A 16,886-nucleotide genomic window follows, 5' to 3' on the forward strand; every position below is an offset into this window, starting at 1 on the left:
ATAATCTTTCCTTGTTGTCCAACTAATTAATTATTACTTGCTGTTATTCTTAATTATTGGGTGCATAAATAAATAATATGCTACACATTATCTCACATTTATTTTAGATGGCAAAATTGTTGAGGAATTTCAAGTGTGAAAAAGTTACACATTATATAAAAATAGATAATTTAAATAATATGTAAGTGAATGAACTTATAAAGCTAAATTAACACTAATTATTTCTTTGTCGTGCTTCTTTTTTGTATCTATTCTCTAGTATAGCTGGTCAAAGACTCAAATATGATTAAAAAGACAAAGATCCATACAACATTGCAGCCAATAATGCTTCTGATTTCCTTCTCTTTTTATGATCCTTCTTTTATATTATTACCAATATACAATTATATAATAAGATAATAATCTTATATCACACACTGAGACACACCCCCGTGTGTTTCTGAATATAAGTTACATCACCAACAATCAATAACAACCAAAAAAGATGCTCACGAACACGCCATTCTCATGAATCCTTTTCTTTTTTTCCAAAAAGAATGATATCCTTCATTGTCAACTTTTGGGTATACCAATAACCATTGAAACACAATTCTATGGGTTTGGTTGACAATGGCCAAATGGTTCCTGCATACCGATTCTGTTTCTGTTATAAATTGGTTTTATATGGGAATGAACTAGATTTTTATCTAGAGTTTTAAGTTGAAGAAAAAACAAAGAAAAGAAGAGTAATTGATGATGTGCATTCTGTTACATGAATTAATTAAAATAAATAAGAAGTGGATATGCAAGGAACTATAAAAACTCTACTAAGTATATACTTAACGTACTGTTATTTAACAAGGTAACGTCCCATATACCATATTTAACAAGGTAACTATCCAAATAACACTATTCATTAGAATACTAATATATACTGTTCAAGAAAAATGTCCAAATTTACACTTGCTTAAAAATCATCTTTAATTTGTTGTCACCACAGACTCCTCCAGACACAATAGTAGCAATCATACTCATGAATGCAACTTGCAAGGAGATATTATATTATTAATATCCAAATATCATTTTAGCTCTTCTAGGTTCTGACATTTTCAAGAAATTATGCCATCAATCATAGAGTACGTGAGTGTACAATTTATTGTAGCTTAATTTTGCTTAACTTATTCGATTATACAAACGTGTTGCTATTTTAATTCTTCACAGGGCAACCAATTGACACCACCAGCTACAGTACTTATTATTATTAGTATTATACTATACACAAGCATTGTGCATAAATAAGCCAGTAGTAAGTCACAAATCAGAAAAAATCTGCCCTCAATTTGCACGCAAAGCCATCCAAAAATGTCAATTGGTCCTCAATTTGTACCGGGATAACTTATGATATGATGAGAAATCATAGATGATGTTAATTGTTCAGCTACAGTGCATATACGTGAGAGCTAATACTAAGGAATAGATATTTGTTGTCTCAAATCATGTTTCATACATTGTCTCATGTCAATGAAATATGACATATCAATTAAACTTTATTATATTTTACTTCATTTTCATTGACGTGGGACATCGTATAGGACAAAATATGGGGCAACATATATTTGTTCAATACTAACATGGCTAGCTTACGAAAGAGTGCAATACTATGGCCCAGAAAATGGTCCTGCCCAAGTCTGTATACCAAATTAAGAGGGTTACTGTCACTACTACTTCAATTAGAACAGCTGTGCACTTAGAACTAACCATATGATAAAAGCAACAGTGGGGCATTGCATAACCACATCATACATTAATTAACTTGAAGTGTTTAGGCTTAGTAGATGCAGCTTATGTATGACACTGTTTGGGAAACAATGAACTAAAACTTGAACTTTATGACAGACATTGACATTAAGAAAAGAGGCTTATACATTAAGCTTGTATTTGTTAAAGTCGTAATAGGTAATTTGCCAGTGTTATAAGTAGATGGACCCATAACAATTTATGATTTTTTTGTAAAAATATGGTGTCAAATCTATTTATTTGTTATTTGGTCTATTATTTGTATAATTTTTACAGTCAATTTATTTTGAAAATTCTGTCCTCCTTTTTATTCGCCCTCATCACCATTTGTATAAGCCCCTCATTTTCATTTAAACTTTAGTATAAAAATCTGACATAGTTATATTTTTTTAATAAAAAAGGGCCCTTGTTTTTAATTCACCTGCATGTAGAAAATCTCAAGAGCAGGGCTGAATATGCCACAACTTATTAATGTACATGCATCATATGCAAATCATTAAAGGTCCTGCCGCCGAGCCATGAAAACATTATCAGAGGTTCTGATTGTGGAGGTAGTTATACATGGCGGTGGTCAAAGTCATTCTGATAAAAATCACAGGAAAGGAAATTGCTATGAAAATAAGGTATTATGATTAAATAAAGCACTGTAAACCCATTATTATGGAGTGTCAATTATCAAACCTTTTATGTTATCTTTTGGAGAAATCCAACCCAAGACAACTGGTCCATGCCAATAGTAATATATATATATAAACTTGAGTACTATTTTGATTATTTTTAGAAATATTTTTATAGGAAATGATTAAATGTAATATATGTTATAATTTTAATGGTTATAGAAGATAATTTATTTCCTTATATCAGAAGGTATTTTATTATGTAAAGGTTAGAGTTTGATGATCACCATGTCAATTAGTCTAAAGGTTGAAAAGTGTTATTAACAAAGACAACATGGGAATAAAAGAGAAATATTAAAGATGGATAAAGTAAAATATATACTAAGTAATGTTGTAATCTTTTTTTGGGGTCAACTAAGGTGTATGGGACAAATGATATCGGAAAGCTTTTGGTGAATAATAGTCTTTGAGAATAACATATTCTAACTGCATGATAAAGGAGACACCGACAAGTTGCTGCCACATGCATAAAAGGAAACAAATTACCAAAAAAATTATGTCAATCATTTATGTTGTTAGTCAAATATATGTATAATAAATATATTATATACATCACAGAGTTTAAACTCCTGATTAAATAGTTAATTAAATTTTCACGTGTTCTAACCATCTGGATAGTAACAACTATAACCCATTTCTTTAAATTTGAAAGTGGGTAAATATTACACAATCAATAATGTCACAAGGGATTAGACTTCAAATACTTAATGAGATCGTGAAATGTTCATCTGACGTAAAGCTGAGCATAATGTGTAAATGTTGACGTTGAAGGAAAATAAAGTTAGGTAGAACTCAATGATGCATGGTGTTGGGCAAAATCGAATGCCTAAGTGACATGTTGTAATTAATTAACCAGAGATCTTTGAATTTAGAGCCTCTAGAGTTTTGTACCGAATGAGTCACGCATGGTAAAAATTAATTTTTAACTGACATAAATTTAAATATTTTTTAATAAAAAATTTAAATAAATAAATCTTTCTTTCTTTGTTTTTTAGTATTAGACTCTTTAATACCGAGTATAATTTCAACTCCCTTTTTTAGCTTCTAGAGGAAATAAGTGGGCCATGGGCTTGAGGCTAAGAGAATGAAAAATAGACACAATCTAACCGTCATTAGGAATGATGAATTTTAGGCAAAAAAGTCTTTAAGAATATACAAATTACAATCACCAGTAAGAAGAATCGATTATATTTGTAAAAAGTTGTGACAAAAGAAGCATATTCCCTTGTATCATTGCAAAATATCTAATAACGATTATGTTTGACATTTTGTGACTCTTTAACCTGGTAAAAATTGCAAAATCGACTACTTTTATGACCTTAAAGTGATTATGACCTTAAACACCGTAAAGGGAACAAACTGCTTTATATATTTCTTTTTCACTCATTTAGGGGCTAACAAGAAATCAAACAAACTTAAAAGTACATAAAGCATTCCTTAATTGGAACGCCTTAATAATAGTCACTCATCAAAGATAAGTTAATAGTTGACATGTATGGAAATGTGTTTTCCCTGATTGAGCTTTCTCACCCAAACCATGAAGCTTCTAATTATGCATTTTGTGACTCTCTTCTATAAACATGTATCTACATCTTGTTTCATATATTATTCTATGCCAATAATGATGAAACAAAAACAATAACAATAATAAATATTTAAATTTTTTAATTGAAATGTCATAATTTTATTGACGCGAAACAACATATACAACAAGACATGAGACGACCAATATTTGTTTCTCTTCTATTGCATGTACTAGTACTCAAGAGTCACTTTGTCGATTTCCCCCAATCCTCTCCTTCGTCCTTATGAATTCCTCATTTTTCTTATTGTTTTTGTTTTAGTATTTAGGAATTTAATTTTTCCTGTTAATTGGTGATTCAAAAAATATTGAATTATTCTTATTGATAAAATTGATTTCAATTATAATTACGCTTAAAGTGAGTGGTTAACGTTTGGATTCTTATTCTAAAATCAAGTTTTGTAAAAGATTCAATGTAAAATTTTAAATCAAACCCAAAAATACATTTTCACTTCATGCAAAAATAATCATGGAGGCTCCAAATATGATTTTATAACATAGTTAAACACATTGCACCAAATTCAAACCACACTTATAATTATAGAAGTTCTAAATATGAAAGCATACACACATGGCAAATCCAGCTAGTAATTTAGCCAAGTATACATGTGTTAATTGCTCTAAAGTACAACTTTGGTGATAGATAAAAACCAACAGTATAGTCATGCACACAAGATAACTGGTTTATCTGGGCCATCTTCCTTATTCATAAGCAATCATCCTTAGTAAAGTCTCATCCAAATTCTACATGCAAAAGAAATTGAAAATTCATTCCTGAATCGAAGTTCAGTGAGGGAAAAAGAAAACCAATATTGAACATCTTAATATATACTGTGATGGGTAGTCATAATTTAATGGTATTAGATATGTAATTGAAACATCTAAATATTTGGTCACGTGGTTCAGGAGAATGATTTTGCATTTCAATTTGCTATACTTAACTAACTACAACAAGCAATACATAGTGTTTTCTGAAATTCAGTGAAAAGGCCTGTACAAAAAAGAAAAGGACGATCCAATGCACATGGCTCGCACTTAGCAGTGTCTTGTAATGTCCCGGCCCGTACAATGAAGAGGTATTTAACATATAGCAGCAGATGGGAATTAAGGCTCGTTTACTTTACTGTCATCAATAATACGATAAACATGTTACAACCAATTAAATAACAATTAACATATTGGATCTAACGCAGTTTTCAACCTACTCTACAAGGTTATTTATCAGAGGCCACAAAATGCAAATAACAACTGCAAGCTTCAGTAACACCTTTTAATCCTTGACAACTTTATATATGCTTCAGTCATTACATCACCTGCAGATTTATACAGTGACTAATACATAGGAATTCATTACATTAAAAAATGAGGCTCCAAGTAAAACTAATTCCAAAGTCGGAATAAGAAAAGTTCTATTCACTTATGTATAATAATGAAATTACATAAAAGTAAATAATTCAGTTTTGTGATTTACTTATCTAATATACATTTTGGATACTGCATATTAGTTTAGTTCATTGAATATAAAAAGCGATTAAGATTGTACAATTAATCTAAATTTATATACTATACAAGCTACTTCGCCATCGTAACAAGTAAAATCACAAAGGTAAAATAGGTAGCATGATTAAGGTCCTATATTGGAAATGAGATTCTGCTATGCATGAAGTTTATTTTACTTTACAGGGCATGACAGAAAAGCACTTAACTTCTTATCTCTCACAGCCATGAGTTTTGATATGACTAGTGTCTAAAGTTTTGCCACTAATCCATTCTGAATTTGCTTGGGATTATCCTTGATATCATTATTGTTATATTTAGAGTGTGTGTGGGATATTAACCTTTCAACACACACTGTAGTTCTACAAATTTTATAACAGGAAATAGGTATCATAGAAGAAAAAAATCATAAAATATAGGAGTGTGTGTGGAAGAGAGATGACCAAAGAACTACATCGCTTTCTTCCAAAAATCGGTTCTGCTTGACCCATGTAGCTAGTCCTTTGCCAACGCGTGGATTTTGATTAGGAAATTCTCCTCCGGGAAACAATTCATCACAAGAATAAGATGTTACCCAAAGATTATGCTTCAAGAAAGCAGCTCTTCTTAAAAACTTGGCCTTAGAACCTGCTAGCGGCAAGCAATTTGAGCCAGGTACTAGCTTATAGTCTGTCAACTGACCAGTTCTATTTCCTGTTCTTGTGTTCCTTACCTGATGCATTATTAAAATGTCATTAAAAGAACCAAGTAAAAAACAATATTTGAGATTGAGACAACATTTTGTGGAGAAAGCAAAACTAAGTGCATAGAATTCAACAATTTAAAGTATGAAGTTATTAACATGAATAAGTTGGCACTAGAAATCAAGAAAGCCTTACAATCCAATGTTGAGCAGTCAAAGGTTTACAATCACGCATTGCTTCCAATTCAGATCTGAGCAAAGTCTCCTCAGCATAGAATGCATTGTTGTAAACATTATTCTCCCCAGGTTCCTCAACTTTGACATTGATCTCCACAACCTATCAAACATCATGACAATGTCAGAATGGGGGCTTAGAAAGTAATAAATTCATTCTAGGCAGAACCGGAAGCATTGTATAAAGTAAACTGAAATAGCATAATTAGTAATAGTATGACTAGAAAATTTTGTATTACAATTTAAATACCTGATTTAAAGCTTCACCTGGTTTAGAATCCACAGCCATGTCCATGCGAGCAACAAAGAAGTGTTGATGAACTGGAGCATATAGACCTGGCGCAATCATGGTTCCATATTTTCTTAACTGTCCAGGTAGCAAAGCTCCTAAGCTTAGAATTCCAGTTAACTTCAGCTTCAATTCTCCCATCCTAGTACAACACACACCAATACACCAACATTTTCCAGAGTTAATTGTCGGTTAACAGGATGATTACCAAGGCATAACGATGTGAATGTGATCATGAACATCATGTACAAATTCCTATAAACAGCCTCACAATAATTCAAAAGGATGATCTAAGAGTAGATATTTGTGATGTAATGTTTAACTTGCCTGATAAAAGTGCCAAAAAAATCCATACTCATAGTTAGCCACAGTACACATAAAAGAAGCTGAAAGTCTTCTAGACCTTCGGACTTCTGCTAAGCCAGTTCTCCAGTCTTGATGCTTCCATAGAATTCCGTGATCCTCTTCATGCAAATATACACAATTTTCAATTGTGTCAACTCCGCCAGTGAAATTTGTGAAGTGAGCGTCAAAATATTTGATGTAGCCCAAACAATCACATACATGTACCAAGATTTGACATTAGACCAATTGAAATTCAATCAGAAGGAGTAACATGGCAACAAAATACATATTTACTAGGATAAATATGGGGTTCTTAAACCTTCTTGAGAGAGTGTGCATTTTTTCCCAGGCCATCTTCCCCAGCATCGAATGCATTCTTCCTGTAATGTGATTCATTTGGATCTCCACAGGGCACAACCATCTCCACAAAACTCAGTCTATGAGCTACAGGCCTTCGTCCTCGACTACCATCAACATATGCAACAGAATATATAACCAGACCTTCTCTGGGTGTGAATCCAATACGAAAATTCCACTTTAACAAGCAAGGAACAAAGTAACTACTGATTAGTTATGAAACTAGTTGCACATTTAGAAAATAAATAACTACTTCTATGCTTACTAGTTACTCCCTTAACTTTCCTAAAGATAAATCAATAAAGCAATTCAACATCTACCTTCTGCCATTCAATATAATGTCCATAGACACGAAAAATTGGACCTTCAGGCTGAATAATTTGCAAGGGCTTTAGATCACTTCTATCGACTCCGCCTCTTGTTTCACCATGAGTATAGTTCCTGGGGGGATCAACCGGAGGGAGAGGAACAAGTTTGCGATCTTCAAACTCAATCACCACCATATTTTGCATATCAACAGGCACATAGATGCCCTCAACTGGGCGTGCATAGCCATTTTCCATAGGACAGACACTCTCAGCTCGACTAAACAGGACATTAAGGAATTGAAGTATTTCCAAATGATACAGCCTTTAAGTAACTGTAAGAATTGGATTAAGAGGTGATGGGAAAAAACATACCATTGGAGGCTGAACCTCGGGAATAACATGTGATGAAATTAATTTTCCACGGTGATGACCTCCTCGAGTTACTGCATGTATTTCTGATAATTCAACAACCCATATACTAGTCTCATTTGACCTCTTATTGTAAACAAGTCTAGCACATTTTGGAGGGAGTTTACTTGGAATTACAGGCCCTCCTTTAGTTCTAGTAAGTAATGATGATTGGAAAGGTGGAAAGAAATAAGCATCAGCCAGTGCAACAACATGTTTATCTGGTTCCTGTTAGAACATTCAGAAAGAAAGAAAAGAATAAGAAGAGGAAAGTAAACGAAGGTGAAGAGGATTAAATGAGTAGTAGGAAGAAGGAAGAATGAAATTATGAGTAATTGAGATAGTTTCTATTTCTGTTATTCATTGATAGTTAAGTTTGGTATACAAAACTATTTATAGAAAGTGCACCTAACTACCCAAACTGATTTTTTGAATTACCTTCTAACACCCCCTATGATTCAAAAATTACATTTCTTAACAAGCAAATGAGAATTAAACTAGTTATCCAAAACATCCTTCAAGCATTGAACTCCTATCTCCTTTCTCAAACCTTTGAATCTGTCCATCTTCAACGCCTTGGTCATTATGTCTGCAAGTTGGATTTCTGTCTTGCAGTATGTCAACTTGATCTTGCCTTCTGAGACTTGTTGCCTTAGATAATGATACCTTGTTTCTATGTGTTTACTTCTGTCATGGGAGAATGGATTTCTTGCTAAGTCAATGGCTGATTTGTTGTCTACCATTAACTCCACACTGCACCCTTCTTCAATGCCAAGTTCTACCAACAACGAGGAAAGCCATGAGGCTTGACAAGCTGTTGAGTAGACAGCTATATACTCAGCCTCGCAAGTTGGTAGAGCCACCACCTTCTGTTTCTGTGAAGACCACGAGATTGGGGCACCACCAATCAAGAAGATATACCTCATTATGCTTTTCCTATCTACTATGTCTCCACACCAATCAGAATCTGAAAAAGCTATTAGACTTGGTTTGATCCTTTCATCATCATGAGGGAAAATAATACCGTAGCCAATTGTCCCCTTTAGATATCTTAGAATTCTTTTAGCTGCAAGCATATGAGAATGCCTAGGATTATTCATGAATCTGCTAGCTACCCCTACACTGAAGGAGATTTTAGGTCTGGAATGGCACAAGTATCTCAGACTTCCAACCATTTGCCTGAACAGAGTTCCATCTGTGTTGCCTTCTTCTTCACATATTCCTAATTTCTGATTCACTTCAGTTGGTGTTTTAGAGGGATTGCAACTCATCATCTTGAATTTGTTCAAGATTTCCAATAGATACTTCCTTTGATGCATGAATACTCCTCTTTTGGTGTATTAAAATTCTAGGCCAAGGAAGTAGGATAGTCTTCCCAAGTCTGTCATTTCGAATTCACCATTTAGCCTTTCCTTCAGTTCTTCAATTCCTTTGGAGTTGCTGCCTGTTATTAACAAATCATCTACGTACAGACAGATATGCAAAGCACCCTGATTCTGGTTGAGAGATTTGATGTATACCCCATGTTCTACCACACACTTCTGAAAGCCAAAATCAGATAGGAACTTGTCAATTCTTTTGTTCCAAGCTCTAGGGGCTTGCTTTAGTCCATAGAGTGCCTTGTTTAGTCTAAGCACTTTCTGATCATTCCCATTGCTGATAAATCTAGGTGGCTGAGTGACATACACCACTTCCTCTAGTGGACCATTTAGGAATGCAGACTTTACATCCAATTGCCACAAGCTCCAGTTCTTCCAGCTAGCTAGAGCTATTATAAGTCTTATTATTTCTAGCCTAGCTACTGGTGCAAAAACTTCAGAATAGTCCATACCTTCCTTTTGTATAAACCCCTTTGCCACAAGCCTAGCTTTGTGTTTAGCTATTGTGCCATCGGGTTTTAGTTTAACCTTGAAGACCCATTTGACTTTAATTGGTTGTTTCTTTTCTGGTAAGTCCACCAACTCCCAAGTATTATTCTTTTCTATGGACTTGATCTCCTCTTTCATGGCTACTCTCCAAGTATCATTGGATATTGCTTCTTCAAAACTGATTGATTCTACATCAGCAAATAGAGCCATGTGTTGCACTATATCTCATTCTTGGTTTACCTCATCATCAGGATTCAAGACATAATCTGTTAACCAAGAGGGTGGGTTCCTTGACCTTGTTGGTCTAGTTCTTTCTAGAGAAGGAGATGTGTTTGCTGGATCTATGCTCCTTTCATCCAATATTGACTCATCAATCTCCCAGTCTATGTGCATCTTGGCCAGGGATATGTGATTTTCTTTTTCACCTTGCCATGAGTTTAGTTCATCAAATACTACATCCTTGCTAAACACAACCTACTTTGTCTTAGGGTTGTACAACTTATAGGCCCCTGTAGTGTTGTAGCCAAGCATGATCATAGTTTCTCCTTTGTCATCAAGCTTCTTTCTTTTCTAGTCTGGTATGTGTCTATAGCAAAGAGATCCAAAGATTCTTAAGTGTTTTACTGATGGCTTAATTCCAGACCATGCTTGTCCAGGGACTTGACCAAGTAGTCTTTTGGTTGGACACCTATTCAATAGGTAGGCTGTTGTTGATGCTGCTTCACCCCAAAAACTGTGTGGCAGATTCTTCCATTTAGCATGCTTCTCACCATGTTTAGTATGGTTCTATTTCTCCTTTCTACAATTACATTGTGCTGAGGTGTGTAGGGGCAGTTACCTTATGCATAATTCCTTGCTCCTTAAGGAAGTTTTCAAATTCTGCTGAGGTGAACTCTCCTCCTCCATCAGTTCTTAGCACCTTGATACATTTTTCTGATTGTTTCTCCACCAATATCTTGAACATTTTAAACACTGAATATGTGTCACTTTTGGCCTTCATCAAGTATAGCCATAATTTCCTGCTCAACTCATCTATGAATGTAACAAAGTACTTACTTCCTCCCATTGATGGAGTGTCAATTGGTCCACACACATCAGAATAAATCACATGCAAGAGTTCATTTGCTCTAGAGGGTGTGAAGGAGCTGAAAGAGGACCTATGTTGTTTGCTAATTAGGCAGTTGTCACATACCTTGTTTGGAATCTGAATTGGTGGTAGTCCACTGACCATATCTTTGGATCTCAACTTGCTTATGTCTCTGAAGTTCATGTGTCGTAGTCTTAGATGCCATAACCAGGAGTCTTCTGCCAAAGATGTAGATGCCATAACCAGGAGTCTTCTGCCAAAGATGTTGCTGATAGGCATTGAGTTTCAACAGTCTTCAAGTTAACTTGAAAAGTTATATTCCTAACCAAGGGAACTCTCAGTACTTTGCAACTATTGGCATCAAATATCTCCAATATCCCTTGATGCATCTGTACAGAGAAGCCTTTTTCTAGTAATTGTCCTAGACTTAGGAGATTACTCTTCATGCTAGGGACATAAAGTACATATGATATTAGTACATTTCTGCCATCTCTTCTATTGATCAGTACATCACCAATTCCTTCTGCTTGTATGGTCCTACTATCAGCAAATCTCACACTACTTTTTCTTTGATCATCAAAGTTTATCAGCCAATTCCCATTCTCAGTCATGTGATTTGAGCATCCAGAGTCTATGTACCACTTGTCATTACTACTGAATCCATTATTGATTTCTATCATCAATAAAACTGGTCCATCATCATGACATTCAACACTTTCCTTCTTGACCAAGTAAGCCTTATTATGATGCTTACCACAATTTTCATTCTGACTTGAAGACGCTTGGCATTCACTGCTGAAGTGTCCTATCTTATCACAATTGAAACACTTCAGTTTCTTCCTATCAACTTTCTTCTTGTTACCTTGCCATTTCTGGTAGCCTCCTCTTCTGGTTGAGAAGCCATTTGGATCTGAATCAGATCTTTCTTAGTCTGAAAATTGAGGATACTTATATCCTCCCATTCTTTGATCTCTTCCTCTGCCTCTACTTCTTTGCACACCCCTGCTACCATAGCCTCCTCTTCTTGAGGCATGAGCTTGTAAAGCCTGATCAACAGGTTTCTCTGTAGATCTTTCAAGGATTCTTTGTTCATGTGCTTCAAGAGAACCTTGAAGATCTACAATTTTCAGTTCCTCAATGTTCTTGGATTCCTCAATTGCCACCACTATGAGATCGAACTTAGGATTGAGTGTTCTTAGAATCTTCTCCATAATTGTCTGATTTGTTATCTTCTCTCCACTTGCTTTCATTGCATTTGTGTAGCTGATGACACAATTGAAGAATTATGCAATCCTTTCACTTGATTCCATCTACATTAACTCATATTGCATTCTCATGGTTTGCAACCTCACCTTCTTCAACTGTTCAGCTCCTTAATTACTTTTCTCAAGAATTTCTCAGGCTTCCTTTGCTGATTTTGCCTCTGAAATTTTCTCAAAATGTGCTTCATCAACGCATTGATGCAACAAGATCATTACTTTACAATATTTCTTTTTGCTTTCTTTGTACGATACTCTTTGTGCTTCTGTGGTGAGATCTGTCATGTCTGGAATGCCTTCTTCTACAATCTCACTCACTTCTTGGAACCCCATAATGGCTGACATTTGAATTCTCCATCGGTTCCAATTCTTTCCATCAAGTATTAGGAGGTTTGGAGAAAATCTGGTTTTCCCCATTGTTCTTCGAAGATTTTGCAAAAAGATGAACCTTGCTTTTGATACCAATTTGTTAGAACATTCAGAAAGAAAGAAAAGAATAAGAAGAAGAAAGTAAACGAAGGTGAAGAGGATTAAATGAGTAGTAGGAAGAAGGAATGATGAAATTATGAGTAATTGAGATAGTTTCTATTTCTGTTATTCATTGGTAGTTAAGTTTGGTATACAAAACTATTTATAGAAAATACACCTAACTACCCAAACTGATTTTTTGAATTACCTTCTAACAGTTCCAACAAAACTACTTCAATAAAACGCATACTATCTCTGAGCTGTGGTAAACAAACAAAAACAGTTGGGGGAAGAAACAAAAACAGTTAACATATACAACTACTACCAATTCCCTTTCTTCTCTTCTCTTCCACCTCTCACTCTCACACTCTTCAATCTTTATAAGTGGAGTTAGAATTGGAATTGGTGCGAAGAAACCAAAGCGTGATATTATATTTACACTATAAGCGCTATTGGCATTTGGTAAGGCAGAATGGGTTTGACATGTGATATAAATGTTTAATTTTTTAATTAACATTATATAAGATAAGACATGATCTATGACAACAAATACTCGTTATATATAATGACAACTCAGACACTCAAACACAAATTCTGTTTATTTCTCTTAATAATATAAAATATGCTTTCTTTCTTGGTCTTTATTATTTTGTATAGTCTAGTCTATAAGATAATAAAGGCAGAGTGAGGGATGGATCATACTACATGTACTAGTGGTACATCCATCATATATAATATATGTATATATCGAGGTGCGGTTACTACGAGATTGATGTTGATGAAATTGGCTCATAATTTTTGTGCTTCAAAAATAGATAGTCTGAATTAGGTCAATTTTAATGTATTCCAAAACAAGCTTTTTATTAAGAGATCTAAGAAATGGTCTATTTTGTAGTACATTTATCTCTCTAAACCTTATGAGGTGAGAGTCTCATGCAAACAAGATAACCACTTAAAACAAGAGTGATATATATTTATCTTTTAATTTTATTCATTCGATATAATTTACCATGTTATTAATATTTTTTATAAACTTCGTGTATAAGGTATTGATAATATCTTAATCTTAAGAACAAGTTGATTTTAAATAATTCAACTTACGTACATATTTTACACAATAATCAGTATGAAAAATTTAAGTAATGGGAATAAATCATGCATAAGAGTAGCGAATGCCACCATTTTATTCCGTTTTATAGTGCCCAAAACGTCTTAATCCAACACTGCATGAACTTTGTTTCATGGAACAATCCAACCGAAAAGCAATGGCACAAGTAAACAGGATGCATTGATGCATAAAGTCTCCCTCATGATGATAATGGAAATTACAGTTCCACCATGCCTAGTGTTAAGAATGATATTATTTTACTTGATGAGCTCGGATATGCAAGCCCAACCCTATTGAAGTATCTAAAGCTAAGAGAGTGTCTTGATACATGACGACAACATTGAAGCATCTAGTTTTGTGTGTGTCTTGATTCGAGGGAATGAACCTTGCACAAATCCCCTCCTAGATTCAAGGAATGTTGGCATGTTTTTTATACTTCGCAAAATTGATATTGTAGTTACTTGCTTGGCAAGTTATTGTGCAAATTATAATAAATCCACACTATGTATTAGGTAACTAAGAAGATCTAAGAAGCTGAATACAAGAACTTCGAAGCTGTATCTTGGGCCAATATGTGGTACTATGTTTGTGCACTACCTAGGCCAATGTGAAGTTTGTTTGTTTGTGTGATAAACAAATAATTACAAAATTAAACAATTCACTCTCTCTAGTATCCTCTATTATTTTTTACTATTTGTGTTTTCCTCTATCATCTTAAGCCAAAGTTCAAGGAACTTGATCCAAGACATAGGTTAAGAATGACTATTCTTTGGTAGTTTTTGGTTATAGTAGTTGTAAGATTGAGATTGCAATTAAGAGGGAGGGTGAATTAGTTGACTTAAAATAATGACAACTTTTTCTGCAAAATCAAGAGTTAAAGTGCAACGGAAAATATATGCAGAAAATTAACAAGTAAAATCAAAGAGATAAAGAAGAAGAGAATACACAATGATTTTTTTACTAGTTCACATTCTTGTCCACCGAATGCTACATCCAGTACTCTTGCAGCACAAAAGATTTTTCCACTAAAGATTATGGGTTCCAATTACAATATCTCACCCTGATATCTCTATGTACCTTACACACTCCTTAATCCTTATTCACCTTTGGAAAACACTTTTCCAAGTGATTCTAATCACATTTCTTATCACACACCGTGAAAGAAAGTACTCTGCAATAATAATGAAGAATGTTCAACAATGGTGAAATTGCCTTTACAAGTATGAAAGTGGTGTAACTTGCAATCCAATTAACTCTTTTGTATACTTAATAATAATGATCTTTATAAGTTTGTAAACCTGAAACACTTTCACTTTAAGCAACTTCAGAAAAATCAACCTTGAAAGTTTAAGAACTTGTTGCCAAAAGTGGAGAAATTAATTTCAGAATATGTGTAAGAGCTTTTGAAATTTGTATGAGAGTTGTGTATATATTGTGTGTTGTAATTGTGAGTTTTAATGCCTTTATATAGGCTTTCCAATCAGTCAAAATGTCTCTTTGAAAGGGTATGAATTGATTGGAATGAAACCATATCTTTTGGGTTGAAACTCATTCACTTTGAATTTGAAAATCTAATGCATCAAGTTACATCAAGTTGATGTAACCATATCTTTTCGAATTAGAGTAATTGATTACATCAAGTTGAGTAATTGGTTACTCAATTTTAATAACACTGGTAATCTCTTACTCAAAGATAAAGACAGTAATAGATTACTCTTATCAGTTTTAAGTTGGATAACTTTTTTCTCACTCATAATCTGTTACTTAGATGAAGTAACATATTACACACTATTTTTGATTGTTTTTAAGTATTTAGAAATGTTTCAATTTTCTTTTAAAAGTAGTTTGAGCATTACTACTATTGTATAATCAAGAGTATATAATAGAAGTGCTTATTTAGACTTGGACTAAAAGTCTTGAATATCTTGAAGCTTGAATCTTCATTGTCTTCATAAGTATTCTTCATTTTCTTCTTTTTTGGTGATGTTGGTGTCTTCATCAAAATCGTGTCAATGTCAGGAGCAAAGGTCTTTTTCGCAGTAGTTAGGATTAGTTTTACTTTAAATAGTAGTTTGGGTTTCAAGCAAATACTAATTTTTCATTGTATAAATTTTCTACACTTTGCCTCTATGGAGGGTTAATTCCAATAATAAAAGTTCAATATATTTTCTTCTCCTTTTGCTTTTTCAATTCCCTTCTTTTTTTTCTTGTTGAATTGTCAATAAACTAAGATGATATCACAACAATGTAATTATGTTATAGTTCTACTCTTCAAAGTTTTTTTTTCTTTCTCACCATGTCTTTCTCTCTCACTAAACCATGCAAGAAGAGAAAACTAAGAAACCCAAAAGTTTTCAGTTACACCCTTCACAGCAATGTTGACTGGAGTGATCTAACAGAAGCCAAGTTACAAGTATATCATGGCTGAACTTGGTTTGCATTCTTCAAGAATTCATCAAAGAATCTTCTATGGGCTCCTTGAGAGCTTCAAGAATTTGTGCAAGTGCTCCATCGGGTTCACTTTCATCACTCTTCAATTCAGCAAGAGATTTGCAATTGAAACCAAATTATCGACAACTTGAAGCAAAACAAAATTTGTATCTTTCCATCAGTATCAAACTATCTTGGTGCTTCACTTCAACAATGAAATGGCCTCCCTCATGCATGCAAACGTGCACTCAACAGACAAGGAAGAAGTATCCTGCCATCAAAAAAATGGGAGGAACTCATGAGTGGTAAGGTATTGTTATCTTGCATGGAGATGTTAGTTCACTACAACTTCAACAAAATGTCTTCGTTCCTTTCTTTTTTACTATTCTCTTTTACAATCTTCATATTCTCCATTTCTCTAAATTCTTCTCGATATCTTTGAGCAAATTTTGTCAATATTTCTCTTAATTCTTCTTAATATTCTTGAGGCAAATATTGCCTATATTATTCT

The 16,886-nt window shown here is 33.8% G+C and overlaps 1 pseudogene; it reads right to left on the minus strand.

Moving 5' to 3' along the window:
* On the minus strand, positions 5,613-9,429 carry LOC109362874 (annotated as a pseudogene).

This window comes from Lupinus angustifolius, chromosome LG01, assembly GCF_001865875.1.
Source record: "Lupinus angustifolius cultivar Tanjil chromosome LG01, LupAngTanjil_v1.0, whole genome shotgun sequence".
Classification (NCBI taxonomy): Eukaryota; Viridiplantae; Streptophyta; class Magnoliopsida; order Fabales; family Fabaceae; genus Lupinus; species Lupinus angustifolius.